This window comes from Toxotes jaculatrix, chromosome 23 (genome assembly GCF_017976425.1).
Source record: "Toxotes jaculatrix isolate fToxJac2 chromosome 23, fToxJac2.pri, whole genome shotgun sequence".
Taxonomy (NCBI): domain Eukaryota; kingdom Metazoa; phylum Chordata; class Actinopteri; family Toxotidae; genus Toxotes; species Toxotes jaculatrix.
Window position 1 is genome coordinate 8,130,569 of NC_054416.1, and position 18,342 is coordinate 8,148,910.

An 18,342-nucleotide genomic window follows, 5' to 3' on the forward strand; every position below is an offset into this window, starting at 1 on the left:
CGATTTGCCATCTGAAAATAATTACCAAGTCAGACCCAAACACTAGCCCACGCGCGCGCATGCACGCACCCACGCGCGCGCGCGCACGCACCCACCCACACGTCTCTTTAAAACAAATCTTTCTCCAAAATAGCAACGTCCAAGTGCACATTCCTGCAGTGGACTTGGGGGGAAAGTTGATCCAGGAGAGTTGGGAGAGTGGGACCTCGCTGAGTGACGTCAACCACCTCCCCTCCACCCATCCACCTCTCTCTCTCTCTCTCTCTCTCTCTCTCTCTCTCTCTCTCTCACCCTTTTTTCTGCCAGGGGCTTTAGTACGCGCTCTGGTCTCGGCAAAGAGACAGGCAGACAGACAGACGGACAGACAAGAGACTCACAGAGAAAGAGAGAGAGAGAGCGAGAGTAAGGGAGAAGGGAGAGAGAGAGAGAGGGAGGGAGAGAGAGAGAGGGAGCGAGGGGCTGTGTGTCCCAGCCACACCGCACTCTCCAAACACAACCACCGTCTCGCCACGTTCAATTCAATGAAGATCTAACGAGCACAACACAGCCAGACCCAAACCAGAGAATATATTACACACGCTCCACGTGCGTGTTTTTCCGTCCTATCGCCCCGAAGATCGTTAATGCGTTGGAGGCGGACAACTCGCGGAAAGAAGCGAAATAAGAGCGAACAAACGGGGAAAAAGAAGAAGAAGGAGAAGAAGAACCTGAGGACGGATTTCTTTCCTCCACGCTGTTTTATTTCCCCGGGACTCGACTGTCATTACTGGATGTAAAAAAAAAAACAAACTCTCCACTTCTCTTTATACAGAAAAAAAGGAGGCACTGAGTTTCAAACTGACCGCAAAATGGTGATAAGGTAAGACTGTGTGAGCAGCCTGTGAGTTTTGAGGTTGTGACAGTCAGAACTGAAGTCGCTGCCGCAGTGATTTCAGGTGTGCGCAGAGCCTCATGAAGTTGATTCAAACATATTAGGCCTAGCTGTAATCCGTTCCACATATTTGGACTGGGTTTATTCTCATAATGCATATGGGCTAGATGCTGGCTGGTGTGTTTAGGGACCTGACTGCCTGTGTCAATAATTGTTTGAGGCATAGTTCAGAATTATGAATGCGCGCAACCTTGAGTAGATACAGCAGCGCTTTCAGAGCCACATCACAGTATGAAAAACGTCCACAAACGGCACATAACACCTCCATTAACTGGATTAATTTCTATTTTGAATCTTACCAGCGCATAAACTACATCTGTGAATATGCAGGTGGAGCGTTTTTGATATGGTGTGCGGTTTGTGTAGAGGTATGGAGAGGAGACTAATGTCAAAAGCAGTTTTCATTTTCAAGAAATCATCACCACGCATTTCTTTGTTTAATAAATCCATGATATTAAAAAAAATCTGATTGCCTTGCTATTGCCATAGAAGTAGGCTACAGCTTATCTGTTCCCCTTCATGTTATCAAAAATAACAAAACCGTCCAGCCCAAACATGTTATTTTAAGCTCACTTTGAGCCGTGGCACTGTCATGTAAATACAGTTCACCCCTTCTGGAGTTGTGGAAGCCTCACCAGCGAGCCGATTGTGAAGAATTTTCAAAGTGCATACTTGTAACTCTCCAGAGATCCCTCGTCTCATCTCTTATTTTTAGAACACATTTTCTTTTCGCGGGGTTTAAAGTTGACTGTGCTTTTTAAAGAGCTCACATAGTTAAAAAAGCGGCAAAATATCAGCGGCTCAGTCAGTCACGCAACCGTTCTGTCAATCAGCTGAAAGTGAACCTTTATTTCCAGAGGAGCTGTGCACACCACCTGTGCTCAGTGTGCCAGTTGGGCCACTAGGGGACTCATTCTCTCCAGCCAGTGAGGGGAATGCGGTGGAGAGGGGCTACCAGCCATGAAGAAGGGATTTCAGTGACAATACCAAGATCCCTGCTTTTACTGAAAATAAACTTTAGACAAGGACTATAAAACAATTTTAGAATTTTAACTTTAATAGGTGTAGGTGTTTCAGAAGGTCTAAAAATAACTGGTTATGTATGCATCAGCTTGCTGAAAATGGAGACTGTGTAAACTGCAATCAAGGTTAGGAGGCATTAAGGTATAAAAAAACTTCAATGAAAGCATTTTGCATTTTAAAACGGCGTCTCTGGCCAAGTGAACTGTAACACATTGCTGTCTAAGCCAAATGAAAAGGCAGTGATTGAAGATCGCCAGTGGAGTAGGCTAGTGAGGTGTTCGAAAGGCCAGTAAGTGTGTGTGTGTGTCCAAGCATGCAAATTAGTGTGCATGTGTGTTTGCTCAAGCAATTCCCAGTTTGTATGCTGTAAGCACTCCAGGAGAGCACACCCCAGCATCTCCACAGCCCTACATGTTTACAGTTCCCAGCTCAAACAATTAGCACTTGCCCAATTTTGACACAGCACAATTAACGCTGTCACCACACGTTCAATTTCCAATTTTGCTGTTGCGACAGCGGGGCTCAAAAGAGGAGACAAAACGGATATGCGCCAAGTTGGTGCTCGATTTAAGTGCAGCTATCTAAAGTCGTTGAAGGGAGCAAAAGTGTCTCGGTCGTGGAAAAGCGGCGACGGCGCGGCCATTTTCTCTCAAAACATCACCCTTCACCCTGTGGTATATTTAAATCCTCCAAAATAATATCCGTTTATGTTAACTGCGAAAAATGAATTGTGTATTATAGTCTACAGGAGAAAAGAGTCACACACTGGTAAATGAGACCAGTCTGTGTGTGTGTGTGCATGTGTTCATGGCATGCAAGCCATTAAATGAAAAATGATATAAGGGCTTAGAAAGTGCCTATAAGGGAGTTAGGGATTTTTTGCGTGCCTGCCGATCTACCTTTTTTTGTGCCTGAAGCACATTCAGAATCATATCCCACATTTCTAACAGTGTGGAAGGAACAGCGGGTTATTTTCTAGACTGAATGTTAGAGAGAAGTCCTTTTTATTTGTGTTACTTTTCCAATATCCATTTACCTGCCGATGTGATTTTTTTGATCTCTGCTACACGCGCTGGTCAAAATGTTATGCTCACAGATATAAGCTCATTGACAGCAGTGCATTTAATGTAACAGAAACATCTTTAAGGACTGCGGAAGCTTTAAATATTTCCTTATCCAAGTCCCTCTTCAGCACAAAGCCAAGCCCTCTTACAAACAAGTGTGCCTGCACCTCACACTCCCATTGTCTTAGCACAGCCAAGTAGCTCTGACTCACTAGTTTATTTTCAAGACCAGAAAAAAAGAGCGGAAAAAAAAGTTTTTCTGTCAGTATGTGTGTGTGTGTGTGTGTGTGTGTGTGTGTACACTTGTGCCTGTGCCTGTGTGTAAGCACTGCTTCAGGAATTCCAAGGCCAGGGACCCTATTACGAGTGTGGAATGAGAAATCAACACTTACATTACAAAAATGGATACGTAAACATAGAGGCCACAATTATCAGGCGCCGTGGTGTTGGAACTGGAGGAGATGGAGTGCCAATAGGTCTGTTAGCAATCACCCCCTCACTGCCTGCCTTCTGTAATCCAGTGGGTGTATTCTAGCTTATTTTGTGCCAGCAACGGCCCGTAACAACTACCCACTGACTGGCAGGCTGGCTGGCAGGGTGGGTGGTTGGCGGATGCAAGAGAAGTTTGATTGGTAGAGGTCAAGTTGGAAGGAAAAAAAGGCAGGAGGTCAGTGAGGTGTATGTGTTGTGCCAGTGTTGGTATGTATGTCATACACTGTACATTAACATATGTGCATGTGTGTGTGCATTTTGCGTATCTTACAGTTTAGTTTCCTCATGTTTCAACCAATATGTGCGCCTGTGTGTCAGGGGCCCTCCAGCCTACTACAAACCCACTTCACAGTGGCCAGCTTGATGCATTGTGACAAACGAGAAAGCAGTTTGATTTTGCACAACACTGAGCTGCACCACAGCATAATGAAGTGATCATGACTTTACCCTTGGTTCACTTTGGCCCTGGTCCCGCTGTGTTTTTCCCCTCTATTCAATCGCTTCACTCACTTATTTACTTGGCAAGCATTTCCTCCCGTAACCTCTAGTACTGCATAACTAGCGTCAAGGGTGGGTTGCTTGATAAAAACCACCGCTACGGGGCATTGGTTTTACACATAGGGGAACGCTAGCAGTTTTTATTGATATTCAAGTTGCCACTGGGTTGGAATAATAAGAAGCCTATTTTCACGCCCAGGCAAAATCACCTCTACTGTCCATCACCCTGTCAGGGCAGAAAGCTGAGGCGTAAATATTATCTGGCAGTGGAGGGAGCACAGGAATAAAGCTGAGTTTCTTATTTCCTGTTTGCTCTTTTTGTTCCTCTTGTTTTCTCTGTCTTTCCTTTCTTATATTCTTTCTTTCTCTCGGCCTCAGATGGGTCTCATCAAAACGAAGCATCATGAAAATAAGTCCCATCTTCCCCATCTTTTCATCCTGACTCCACTACACGCATCTCCCACCGTGAAATTTACTTGTATGTATTCTAACACACAAAGCATAGTGTCACTTCCAACATGGTTCAACTTAGCAGAACGTGTCGCCTTGAGGCTCTGCCTCCAGGCTTACAGGCGTACAGGGGGAGCACCGATGTGTCAGAAAAAGGAGGAGGACTGCTCCACAGCCGCAGCTGTCCTTTGCTTGCAGATTGGGTTTCAGGAGATATGATGGATGCCAAACGCCTGTAGCCAGTTGTGAAGATATAGAAGGGAGGGAGTATACTGGTATGGCTTTGGATTGGGGTCACTGGCACTGGCAAAGGATTGGAATTCTGTCCTTGACCTCCATGTTGGATCATCCCCTGTCTAGCAACTAACAGCCTGTCACTATTAACGATTTTGCAAGAGTTTGGAGCAATTAGAGGAACTCTGAAGACTGGAAGTGAACATGATAATTGTGGTTTAAAATAATGCAAGAGTCAGAATGGTTGGGTATAAAAAGGTAGCTTGGTAATATTTTTAAGGACTTCATTTTGGTTCAGTTGCAACCCAAAACATTATTTCTTTTTATGCCCTTCCTATTGTCTCATTTTCTCTTATCTTAATTTTTGGAAAGGCTGAGAGTAGAATCCACTGAGGTTCATTTGAATAACCAGCGGAATGAGGAAATAAAAGCTGGGGGAAGAAATCGAAGTGGCGGGCGGCTCTGTGCATTCATGTCACACAGCTTTATCAAATTATTCCACAATAGCAGCCACACAAGTGATGGAATTTCAATTAAAGTATGACAGTTTTAGAATTTGTTTCTGCTCACAAGAGAGCTTGTGGGGGTTGCGTTTCATGGGTTGGGGGGCGAGGGAGTGGACGGCGGGGAGGGTCTCCTACAGAAGACATATTTTCCAGTCTATATTCTCTATCTACCCACCTCCCTCCTCACTCACCCCCTCCCCGTCCTCCATCAAAAGGGAATGACTTAGCCGAAACACTTTTGTTCAGAGGCACTCTGCGGTTAGAGCCTGGAGCCGGGCAAAAATGGGGTGTTATGATAAAGGTCTTTGCGACGAGAAGTCAAAAATGGAGCCTTTAGTTGATAGGCTCTTTCCAAGAACAATTCCACTACCTGCTGTGCCAAATAGAAGGGTGCAAGAGATAAGTGCAAGGGAGGGGCGCTCAGCTCAGACTAGTGGCTAGCTCATAAACTGGGAAAGAGCAACGTATATATGACCCTCTGGGACTGTAAACGGTGTCGAGGCTGAATTTGTAACACACGCAAGCTCACAAACACTCGTCCACATGCACACACGCCAAGTATGTGCAGACACACGCAGGGATGTGAAAGACTCTATAAATATGGCACAAGTAACCCTAAGAATAGACAAGACATACAGTGTTTGTTGCTGCTAAAATAAATGTAAAATGACTTTTAACATAAATTAAGCTTATAAACAAAACAGATTAAGATTTGCATTTGATGTCCGGTTGCATGTCCCAGACTCCCATTGGAACTGGCAAAGAGGACAAAATTCCATTAAAAAGTGCAATAACATTGGCACATAGCAATTTCACGAATGAGGAATGCATTTAATAGTGGATGGATTTTTCATAATTTGGATGTGTTTCCCCAATTTGTGCCATAATTCTTAAAGTGACGTGTTATAATGGGATCCAGTGCCTCCAGTCTGCTCAGAGTCTGGCATCCACATGTTCAAAGAGCCATGTTTAAACATGTAGTGAGAAATAAAGGGAAATAAGTAAGCAAATTTGAACAGATTCACATTGATGTAGTGTAAATATTTGTTCTTTATTATTCCTCGTGCATCCTTCCCGTTTTTCAATTCAGATTTAAATTTCTGCATCACTACAAGGTTAGGAGTCAATGTTTAAATTCTGTGTAACCCCGGCATTCTCTCTCTACTCAATCTGCAATTATAGCTAGCTGCTTTGAAGAAGCCAGGCGGAACTAAAATGACTTTTCATGTCCGGTATAATGACTGCCATTTGGAAGCCGACATGGAGAGAGAGGGCGAGAGAGATAGAGCTATAGAAGGGAGAGTGAAAAGAGATGGAGGGAGGGGCAGAAGGAGGGAGAAAGGGGGACAATCAGTGGATGAAAATGGCTTAGGTCACCTCTGCTTCTGACCAGACGGCTCAAACCAATCGTCTTTCCCTCTGTCATTCCTCACAGATGAATCTACCACATTTTGCTCCTTTTCTCTCCTCCCTGTGCTAGTCACTGAAACTTTCACCTTCTTCTCCCTCTGTCTCCATCTTTCCTGCCTTTGGTGTCCATTCATTTGCCATCAACGGAAGCTTAGCAGCTTTAAGGCGGATTACAAGATGAATTGCACTGAGACGCACCGTAGATTCTCTTTAGGGTGGGCCACTACTGCCAAAGGCCAGAGCTGAGTGCCGTCACCTGGGCTAGCAGCTGGCTATCTTTTACACTTCCCTCACTAATGAGGCCAGACAGTTGGGGCTGAAGTTATAGCGCAGGCTGGATGCTGTGTTGGTAATCTATTATTTAGACTCGTGGGGAGGTTGGTCTGAAGAATTTCATGCATGCATTTTGCAAAGCAAATGGTAGCCCGGGGGGGAATACAGAGCTCTGTGTGGGAAAGAAATGAGCGAGTATTAGACACTAATGTGAGTTGCAGCATTTCCTTGTCCTGCCTATTTCAAACCTGCCAAGACCTGAAAGGAAAGTTTTTGGTATTTTGTCATTTTTTTCATCATACTAGAATAGGAATGTTGCTCATACAGATGTGCTTCAGTGGTGCTAGCAATGCTGACAACTCCATTCAATGCATGAGTCTTCTTTGTCATTTTCATTCACTCTCTTCCCTTCTTCCTTCCTTCCTTTATTTCTTTCCTCGTTGTGATATTTTAGGGATGACAGACGAAGGTTGTGCTCGTGTCTTCAAACAGCCAACACAGAAGAGCGGGTATATCTTTCCGTTCCCTTTTCATGTATATTTTAGGACCTATTTCAGAGGGGTTTCGGAGAGTTGCATCACGCTGTTATAGATAACACTGCGCAGACAGGCCTTGTTTATATTTAGTAAGGATAGAAAACTATGGTGCACATGACCCCACCAATATATTTATAGAAGAATACCAGTGTTTAAATGTCCTTAGGTACCAGGGGCTACTAAGGCAGTTTATAAAACATGCATCCCAATGTTCTTATTCATTTATGTTAAGAATCCAGACATTAGAGACACATACTGGCCTGGTAACAGTCACAAAATCAGCAAATAAGGCTACGAAACATCAGTATCCATATCCACCAACTGAACCCATTTGGCAATTAACTATATTTGGACCAGTGTATATGCAAACCTACTGGGAGATGAGATGGCAACAGTTAAACATAGAAAGGCAGTTTTAGCCAGAGCTGTTTAGCAGACTTGAGTTACTCTTAAATGAAGTTCATGCAGAATGGGTCAAGATACCACAAATAGCTCTGAGTTATAGATGGCATAAATAAGCTACACATACCAAACCCCGTGAAGTCACCAGGTTATTCATGACTCCACATGTGACACGGATCTACATCATGATAATTTAATGTTGAGATTTGCCACAGCGTGAAGTTGTCTAAGTGAAGGAGAAAGAAGCCACTCAAGTCATGAGAGTTACAGTAAGAGAAGCTGGTCGCGTCCCACTGTCACACAGTATTCACTCGAAACACGTTACAGCATTAATTGGCTTAATGATGAGTGCTTTCAATGCCACACATCCTCAAAAACCAACAGGGTACAAGTAAACTGGAAATTCCGTGACCTCTAATACAAAGATTTTCCACTGAATTTCTCATGCTGTTCAGGGAAGTCCACGTCAGGTGTAGGGCAGCGTAACCCTAGCTGCCACACTTAATCCTCCACCTACCCCTACCTTGTCCTTGCATGTGTTCTCCCGTTGATCTACCCTAAAGAAACATTCCAGGGGAGTTTTAGCATCTCTGTAACAAGACACCATCATGCCGTGTGTGTGTGTATGTGCTTAACACTGAGAAAAGGAGAGTTTGTACATGGGAACTGGAATGTTTGGGTACAGCCTTCTCTTTTTTCCAATCTGTGAAAGTTCAACACAACATGCGACTTGGGTTACATGATGTAAGGCAACAAATAAGCCTTAGATTGCGTCCCTAAATAGCAAAGGCTAATATGAGGATTGGTCTAAGATGCGATGACAGCGTCTCGGGCATGTGTGGATATGTACAGATATGATTTTTCAAAGAAAGGCAGCAGAGTTAGATGAGGGGGTGAGAGGAAAAGGGATGCTAAAAGACAACACACAGATATATATGCACATGATTAGCGGGACTAGGAGTTGAGATAGGGATAATTGGATGGTTCTGGAGAAAAAAAAAAAAAGACAAAGCAACAAAATAAAGCTGGGTGGACAAAAGACACATTCTTCTGTGGGCTCAAATACATCCAAAGAAAATACCTCTAAAGTAACTTGGTTGCACAAATGAATGGTCTGAAGACAACTCCGGAGAAAAATCCCGACTGAAACCTTACCACCGTGACTGTAGCTGAAACTGAGATTTAGACTTCCTGTGAAATGGCTTACTAACTTTAAGTGTCATCCATATTTGATGGCTTGCCTCGGGTCTATAACAGGGAAAAAGGTGCCAATTAGAGCAGGTTTTATTTTAAAAGCATTAACTCAAAAAGAAAACTCATATATGTCAATAAAAATGTGCGGATGGATGGCAATTTAGCTGCTGATGCTGGCCATCACCCCTCGAGCTTTTAATACTGCAAATGGATTCTCCTTTTGTCGTAGCTCATTTTCATTCCTGTGACAGTCCAAGAAGAGTGTGAGTGTGTGTGCATGTGTGTTTTTTTTTTTTTTTTTTTTTTTTACAGTACTGAGCTCTTTGTGTCACAGTCTATAGAAAGGTTCATTCGGTAGCCATGAAAACACGTTACAATGCAATCCCTTCCTTCCCCTTCCTCCTGCTCCCTCTCTCTCTCCTGTCTTCCCACCCTCTGCCGTTATTTGGAAACCTTCCCGACCGTCTATTGTGATAAGCTAAACACAAAGCTGTGGTTAGCTGCTAGCCATATTGTTGTCTTGCTCCTCCGCTTGGACTGCCAGCATGCATAACACTGCACCAGGGAATTAACCTCTGCTGCTGTTTCTTTCATATTGTATAAATTTTTGCAACGACCACTCCAACAGACCCACGAGGGGAAAACTGCTCTAAATGCTGCCAAATTACTGACAGCTTGTCTGCATAAAAACGCAGCGACTGTGATAAACAGCTCAGTGTCCCTTGCTTGTGGCTGCCTCTAGTGCAACCTTTACAGAAATAAAAGGGCATGACATTTTTTTTAAAGACAAGTAACTTGACGTGAAAGTGGGAACTTAAATAAAGGATAGCGTAGTTCAGTGAATGGGACAACACCACATTGTCACAGTTTGTGACCTTTCCCATTTGTTCTGACAAGCCAGGGTTTCTCTCTGTCAAAATGGCCTACACTGTTTGTAAGCGATTCCTCCCTTCCTGTCCCGTTTTTTTTTTTTTTTTTAATATCTGCCATCTGCAGTGACTGCATGACGCCACAGCTTCTGTGTCATCGGTGACAACGCTCTCACACATACTGGGAACAGACAAGAGAGAGAGCGGAAAGGAAGAAAGAGGGGGACAGAAGAGAAAGTGAAAAAGAGAGCACACTTCATCCTTTAATTGTGTCTCTGAATGTCCCAGTGGACTTCATTACCCAGGCATCCTATGAAATCTCACTTGTTTGCTCTTGGAAACATGTAAAAAGCGTTTGTACTTCTTTTTATGTCTCTACAGCAGCATGAAGTGCTTCAGTTGGACTAGTCAAAATTTCTCTGTAGCACAGACCGAGGCATATTTCAAGCAGTCGGTAAGGCCGAGGGTTTCTCTGCAGTAAGAAAGTTTTGATGATTATGTGCTGAGCTAATGGATCTGATGGCTGTCCTCAGCAGGCCCTTTACACCAATATCCTTTACAGTAGTACAACTGAAGGACATTCTCATATTTAAAGTTTTTGCTCTGTTGTTTAGTTTAACTAGAAACTAGCTGCATAATTGGGGGAGAAAAACATACACATTATTTAGGCTTGTCCATGTTTTAGTGATACTAATGGACAGTAAATGACTGGTGCACCTGTGACCTGGAGCTGCTCTCTCATCAGATCTGTTAGAACAACCCTAGGAATTGCTAGGCAATAAAGTGCTCATTAAAAAATGAGATACAGTATTTCAGATTTTAAAATACTCTGTAATTTTCCCTTGATAGTGACATTAGTCATTTCATAAACCGCCATGTTTGTGAAAATAACACATTTTCTTTTACGATTTAAAGACAAATATTCGTGGCACATTCAGCTTCATAGACCTTACCGGAGGAGTGGAGGTAATTTTTGACTTCATTAAATCCGAGGCTAAAAATCTACAGCATCTCTGCATAAAAAACACAGCAGGGGAGGTGATTATCTTTGGAAATTAGCTCACTCATTTAGGGCTGTGTGGATGCAGATGCCTCCGTTCAATGGAAGCCTATTATTCCAAACGACTCTCATTAAGCCATAGTGAAATAAGGCAAGCTGTGGAAGCAGTGAAATAAAATCTTTAGACTGGCTGTGTAGAACTCGGCAGCGGTGAGCTACGCTGTCTTCATTAAGAGCTCTGACGTCAGGAGTGAAATGCAGAAAATGACTCAGTGTATGCAGCTGATTTCTACCTCTTATGCCCTATAGGAGGTTATTTGGTGTTTGTGCTCCGAGCCGAGGGAACCGACAATACAGTCTGAGCTTAATGAGTGAGTTTAATAAAATACCTAACAATGAGGAGCATGAGTCACAGCTGATCTATAATTTCTGTATTTCAATGTAGACCTGCTGATCAGAAGCTCTTCTGAATAACATTCATAGCAAGCGACTTTCCTGATTAGTCAAGCTGTGCTGTGCTGACTTCTGTCTGCCACGAAAGAAACCAGATCACACACTTATACCGTGGCCTGCCACACAGGTTCCCACAGACCATTTGTGGTCTCCCTACAGCAAACAACTTGTCTGCCACTGTTTATGGCCCTTCCAGGTACATGCTGTCCCAAAAAGCAAAAGGCTCTGTGATGTCTTGGTTAAGTGCCGATCATAGTCAGGTAACAGCATAGATCAAAACACAAAGTGCCATCAACTGCCTTCCCAAATAACCCCCCCCCCCCCCCCCCCCCCGACACAATATATTGCATTTGGTGCCAATTCAGGTCAGTCCGTCAATCATTTAGTCATTACTCACGGTACCAGTGTACAAATAGATTTATGGTGCTTTGTTTGCAGTATGCGAGAAAATAAAAGGATATAGTTTTTTTTTTGCTTTTGGTTTATTGTGTGGTATGTAATTAAGATAAAATATAATTTAATTACTGCAAGCATTTAACTTGATTATACATTTTCACACCTTAGGAGACCTTTAAAAAAAAAAAAAATTCTACAGCTGTTCTTTTGGACACACAGCCATGTCAGATTACATACAATGACCCATTTAAACTGACTAACCAGGTCACTATCTGAAAGCGGGCATCAGTGATGTTCACGTGCCAGATTACAGTTTGGCCAATTTGCATGAGCTCTGCAAATGCAGAGAAAAAGTACAAACCAATAAAAAGTTTTGGCAAATCAAATTCTATTTCTTTATAAAAGTTAAAAAATATATTTTTTTATAAGTGAAAATGTATCAGTAACTATTAAGCAATTTGATCTGTTGTTCCAGACAAAGCAAATGCTGTGGTTATTCTTTATACTCCAGGACTACAGCAGATTAAATGACAACAAAACCAGCGCTGTAAAGCGAAGCACCACGGGAGTGTACAACATCTGGACTTATTTTTTCCCCAGGATCCATTTCAAGTGTTTAACACCAGGGGAGCACAGTTAGAGGAACGAATGACGAAGGGAGATTAGATGGACTCTTGTCAAATGAGGAAAAATACTGATGTGTCTCACGGTTCCCTGTGGTATCAACTACACAGCAGGTGGCCTTCATTTGCATCTCCCATGAGCCTACCTCCGCCTTCTCCTTTTACCGTTTATTTATTACAATGGCCGCAGGTGGAAATCAGATGACTGTCAGACCATCCTAATGTTGAACAAGGTTCTTTAACGTGCTGGCACACACACACATACACCCACACGCAAAAGCATAAATGCACAAACACAGCAGATAGAGTGCTGTTTTTAGAGTGTTACCCAGTTTATTACTACTGTATGATAACCTCCATCCATAGATTCATGCGATGTTTGGCCTGGGCCCTAAACATCAGTAGCCTGTATAAAGTGATGGACTGTACACATTAAAATTCGATCTCCTGCATCAGTACATCCAGTGCTGGTCAGGAAGGCAACTATAAATTGCTGGCCATTATTTTCGATTAACCACGCTGACACCGTGGCCCATCACATTTCTTCCCATTTTTACCCCCTGTCACAGTGGTGCCATATTTCCAGTGCTGTTTCATTTTAGATTGTCCCGAAGCATGATAACACAGAGCAGCAAACCTCGGGACACAAGCCACCAGGCGATCTTATTAATGGTAGAACTGCGATAACTGTAGTTGTCTACGTCCTCAGTTGGTATCTCGATCTTCAGGCACATCCTTTCCGGGGCCTGAAGAGCAGAGGCCTCATAGCGGGTGCAAAGGGGCGACGACTTGGCAGTTTATCACTGATATGCTGGGAAAGTTTCTAATACCTTGCATCCCATCCCTCTGCCCGCAAACAGGGTTCCATAACCAGTGCAGACATAAAATGGCTGTCTTTGGCCGCAAATGCAATTCAAACTTCCTTGTATAATAGAAGTCATCTTAAACGTTAAGCGTTGCTGTAATTTCAGAAACCACATAAGAAGGGAAATTACTGGTACATGAATAAATAACCTTAACATTTACAGACCCTATATGTTCATATAAACACAGACAGTACACAGCATGTTAATTTTCATGTGCCAGATTTCACAACCCTGAAAGCGCCACATCATATTAAACCTAATATGCGGATAAGATGGAGACAGATATGGTTAGCTGCCAGCTAACGTCAGGGAGAGCAGATGCACAACACAAGAGGTCCAGATATATGACACCGTTATCAATTGCTCATCCTGCAAAATAATGGCCAGTGTCCCAAAGCAAAAAAACACAACTGCCAGAATTTAAACACTATCAGAATTACTTAATTCTCCTCATTGTTAAGCTATTACATTAAAGACATTCACCTAATTGTCTAAGTTTAAATACAGCGGATACTAAAATTGTTGATATAGCATGGAGCCATAGCTCATTTGCAAAACAATGAGTTCAAAAGGGCGAAAGAGTAAACTGAATCGGAGAAAGCAATCTGACTGCTAAGCTCTTGTTTTGACAGAAACAAATTGTTGTGTCTGCGCGGAAAGTCCTCTTAGTTCTTAATGAGTTTATTGGTAATCAATATCCCTTTCTTGTCCACTGGCATGTGACACTGAGGCCATGACCCAAGAGGGACCCTTAGACGGTGGAGTTGAGTGGGTCAGTGAGGATTGCAAGTCGTTTGTTCATGCTTAGACAGGCAGGAATGCCCCAGTTTCACCTAAGTGAGAGGAAGGCAGGAAATGAAAGAAGCTTCATCTTGGCCCTTACCCCAATCTTATTGCTTTTTCTGTAGTAACCGAGGGTATAATGTTTCTCTTAACTTAAAATAAGGGTGTTGCTTTTCCTGTTTTGTTCTCTCACATCCTTGATTTCTTTTCAGTTACATTCCTTATACAATCTGCAGTACATGCTAAATGATTTGGCCTGGGACCAGTTCTCTTTGAGAGTGGACCTCCGCAAAGAGCTGGGTATGCGTCCCTGTCAAATGCTGAACAAAATGCCAGTTTCCCTGTCAATCAAAATTTCTTAGCGGAACCTCTCTTCCAGTGATTCTGTTAGCATCCTGCTGATACAGACGCTTTTTTCTTAGCGTTTTTTTCAGGAAGATGGGGCCTGGCCTCCCGGTGGGGGTCAGAGCAGTTGACCCTACCCTGGCGAGTTCGCAGTCTGCGTGCAATGATTTTATTCAGCCCCACTCAGTAGAACAGCAGGGTGTGACCCGGGTCGATGTGGCACTGCCAACAGCGATTCCATTGAGAAACCCAAGGCCCCATTGAGAGGCACTGATCAAGGGTGCCGGATGTTTTTGATTCACACTGCTGAGCTTCTATATATTCAACAGTCAAATCAGCCTGCTGAAATTGGGTTTGTTTTTTTTTCTTCTCTGGAAATGTGACATTCAATGGAGCTGGCAGGGTGCAATGGAGCTTTGCTATCCCTAAAAAAGATATAGTCTTCCTACTATGGTTCCAGTCAAACACACTGTATACGCACCCCACTTGAGTTCTGTGCCTTTTTGTTATTACTTAGCCTGATACAAAGCAGAACAAAGGAGGAATAGAAGAGGATATCTGGCAAATGAAAAACAATTAGGCCAGGTGCCAGACTCAAGTCAAGCATGGGAGCTCAATAAAGCACACTGTATCGATTTGTGAGTTATTCATTATTTGTTTTGGATGTAGAGAAAGTTCTTAGGAAAATGATTTTGGTGCGCAGTTCAGACTCTGAAATAAATGGTTTGACAGATCGTCAATGACCACAGAATATGATAGTAAATGGACTGATATGAATTTATTTCCCAAAGCAGCCCCTCTCCTCTCGTGAGCTGTTATGCTTAAAGCAAGACCAAGCACTCTCCTGAGTATTGGATTTTTGTCCAGCCTGCTTTCAAATGTGAAAATGAGGATTTATTTTGTCCTGCTGCTTGAGTGATGCTTATAAGAGAGCATGGATTCGACTAGATAAATGGAGATGGAGAAAGGATATACATCACACCACGCCTGATATCTTTCATGACAACAAACAGCCTTGCCGGTGGTAACATACAAGCACCTAGACCCTCAAAATGCAAAAATGGCAGCTTTGTTTACTGCATTCAGAATAAATGGCTGAGGCCCCGCTGTCACTCACAGATGGCACTTCCTTTGAGAAAAAAAAAACTGCAGAGCCAGTGACTCGTAATAATGCATTGGCATGGCGGCAGCCATTTTGCACAACCTCCAGAGGCACTGATCGTCACAGAGAGGCGTTGGCATTGTCTTGGCACCAGCCCGACCCCAGGCTCAGAGTAGTAACTGATAGCCAAGCTGGAGCTTGTCAGGCCTGACGTTTATCACTTTTGACATCTGTCCACACCATCTCTCCTCCCTCGTCCATAGCAAGCTCCACAACACTGACCTTGGGATCTCTTTCTGTGTTACTCCACTGCCTAAAACCTCCCTCCCCCTACTCCTATGTCCTCATTTGGCTCTGTTTCTGTGTGTGTTGTTTTGGGGCTATCATTTACCCTTTTAGACCTTGCTTTGTGGTCAGACATGACTTGCAAACTGATGTTCAAACACTGACAAGCACCATGCCTTATTTGGATTCCTGCTGGTATGCAATATTGAGTAGATGTAGTCAGTGGCCATATTGTAATCCTATCTTGTCTAAGAAATCAATGCTTATTGATTGATTTACATTAGAAACATATTTCTCAAATACATACTTGGAAACCATGATAACAGAGATGTTGTGATAGTACAAAATTGAAGAAAGCAAGACAAAGTAGGCTATTCGCGATTCTTAAATTCATGATTCATGGTTTAACTTGAAACTGATTTCTGCCTCCAGATGGTATGAGTTGTTTTATATTGCTGTTTTATGTGTTTGTGCCAACTAGACAAAAGAAAAAAAAAAAGGGGGGGGGGGGGGGGGGGGGGGGGGGGGCACAAGCTGCCACACACAGCCCAGCGCTGACAGGCTGGCAGGAAATGTCTGACATGATGTGTTGTGAGGGAGTGCTGCTGCTGCCGGAGTGCAGTGTTACTGTTTGACAGCCTAAAGAAAGGGTCAGCGTGGCAAGCACATTCAGACACACATATGTCCATATGGCATCCTGAATCAGTTTGTGTTACAGATGACAAGAAAAATATGTTGATAGGTTGTTATACACATCGAGGGCCTACAAGACTGGAAGCTAATCATTTCATGCTCCTTTCTGTCTGTGAGAACCAACATGAACCCTCCCCCATATTATGGCACCTCAGCGGGGGGTCTTGCGAGTTTGTGTATTTGCACTAAGCAGCTGAGACACTGAGAGCTAGTTAGAGTCTATCGCCGCTTGCAATCTAGAGCATTTTTGCTGCCGCGCTGATGCTTTGATCAAAACTTCACAAATCAGTTGTATTTACAGCCTAACATGTTGTTCCTGGGTTACATTGTACATCCTTTTACATTATGCTACTGTGACTCATCAGCAGCCCTCATCCCTGGCCTCCCTTATGAGGTAATTAAGCCCCTGGTTGTTTGTTTAGCTGTCTGCATGTGTGTCCTGTATAAAACACAGGGGGGGCATATGTTCTTCCTACCATAAACCCATTGAAACAGCGGGACATGAGTGGTGAGGAGGGGTCGACTGTGTGCGTGTGTGTGTGTGTGCATGCTCTAATTAGGCAGGCAGAAGTGTATTAGCCTCACTGGGCAACAGCCAGCTGGGAGCATCTGGAGTCGTCTTTCATACTCACCAACTTCCCCACTACACACATACTTGTTCACACACACGCACAAAATTAGAAAAGATATCTATGGAACAGCAGTGTGATAAGGGAGTGCAGGTCAGGCATGACAGGTCATATGCACAGCTATTTAAGTCTGCCACATTTTAAGCCTCCCTCACATCCTACTCCCCACCCATGTCCCTGTCTGGAGCCCTTGTTTTAGAGTAACGGTGCCACTCTCACGTCTCTCTCGAGATTGGAATGCCAACAGCAGAGAGAGCAGGACCTCATCCATTTCCAACAGCTTCTGCACTCCCAAAGACGCATCAAAGCTGTCCCCAGAGGACCAAAGGAATTTAGTTTCAAAGTGGGGTCTATATCTAAAACAATCCTCAAAGCCTTTCACAATCACTTGGCTCTGGTGTTTGTTTGTTTAAGAATTAATGGTAAATGAGATGGCTATTTCGATTATTTAATTATTTTAAAACCACCTCTTCTACTTGCCAAGCGCTTGAAGCACTGCAGTCCCTGCTATGTAAACTCTCTCTCGTTAATATCAATGACATATTTCAGCTGCTCCCAGCTCTTGCTGCAATCCTTCTAACGTCCAACTGAGGGTCCTGCGTAGGTGTACACTCACCACTGCACAAGATACATCACTTCCTGTATATCAGCTAAATATATTAAAAGAAATACTGCTGTTGCTCGCTGTAGAGAGGGAAAAAAAAGAAGACTGAGTTGGCACTCTAAGTATTTCTCCTGTACAGAGAGCTCAGTGAGCCAGCTGAAATAGTGTTTCTCTGTGCTATTGATTAGCTGGTTAGGCCATGAAAAGCCAGGGACAAGACAGCCACTGAGCCCCCTTCCTCTGGCTTATCACTGCATGCTAGTATGTCTGTTCTCTCACTTTTCTCTCTTTTACACTCCCTTTTTTTCATTCATCCCAATCCTCTCTGTGGTCTGTATTTGTCGCCCTCATTCCTCTGCTATTCTTATGTGTTCCACTATTCTGCTCACAGAGAAAAAGCCCCAGCAAGCGGCTTGCTGAGTTAGATCACAGGAACCCAGCTGTTCACAGTCAAGGGCCGCTTCTTTTATTAGCCGTCAGTAGGCCGACCTGGTAGGGCAGCGAGAGGGAGAAAGAGTGGGTGGCAGGAGGAGGAGGAGCACAGGGGCAGAGGGGGCACAGATTTCCCAGCTGTTAGTCCACAAGATCTACCCCCCTGTCAGAGATTAAGTAGATCAGCGGGAACGCAAAAAAAAAAAAAAAACACACAGAGGCAAGGCAAGACAGCTGACAGAAAATGGA

The 18,342-nt window shown here is 43.5% G+C and overlaps 1 protein-coding gene across 11 annotated transcripts in view; it reads left to right on the top strand.

Annotated features, from left to right (window-relative positions):
• Positions 1 to 378: 378 nt before the first annotated feature.
• The window catches only part of LOC121177287 (receptor-type tyrosine-protein phosphatase delta-like), a 127,137-nt gene continuing 109,173 nt past the window's right edge, over positions 379 to 18,342 (top strand). For all 11 annotated transcript variants that reach the window (XM_041031541.1, XM_041031546.1, XM_041031542.1 and 8 more), the window contains exon 1: positions 379 to 859. The gene's annotated coding sequence lies outside the window, so the exon portion shown is untranslated. The remainder of the gene's footprint in view (positions 860 to 18,342) is intronic.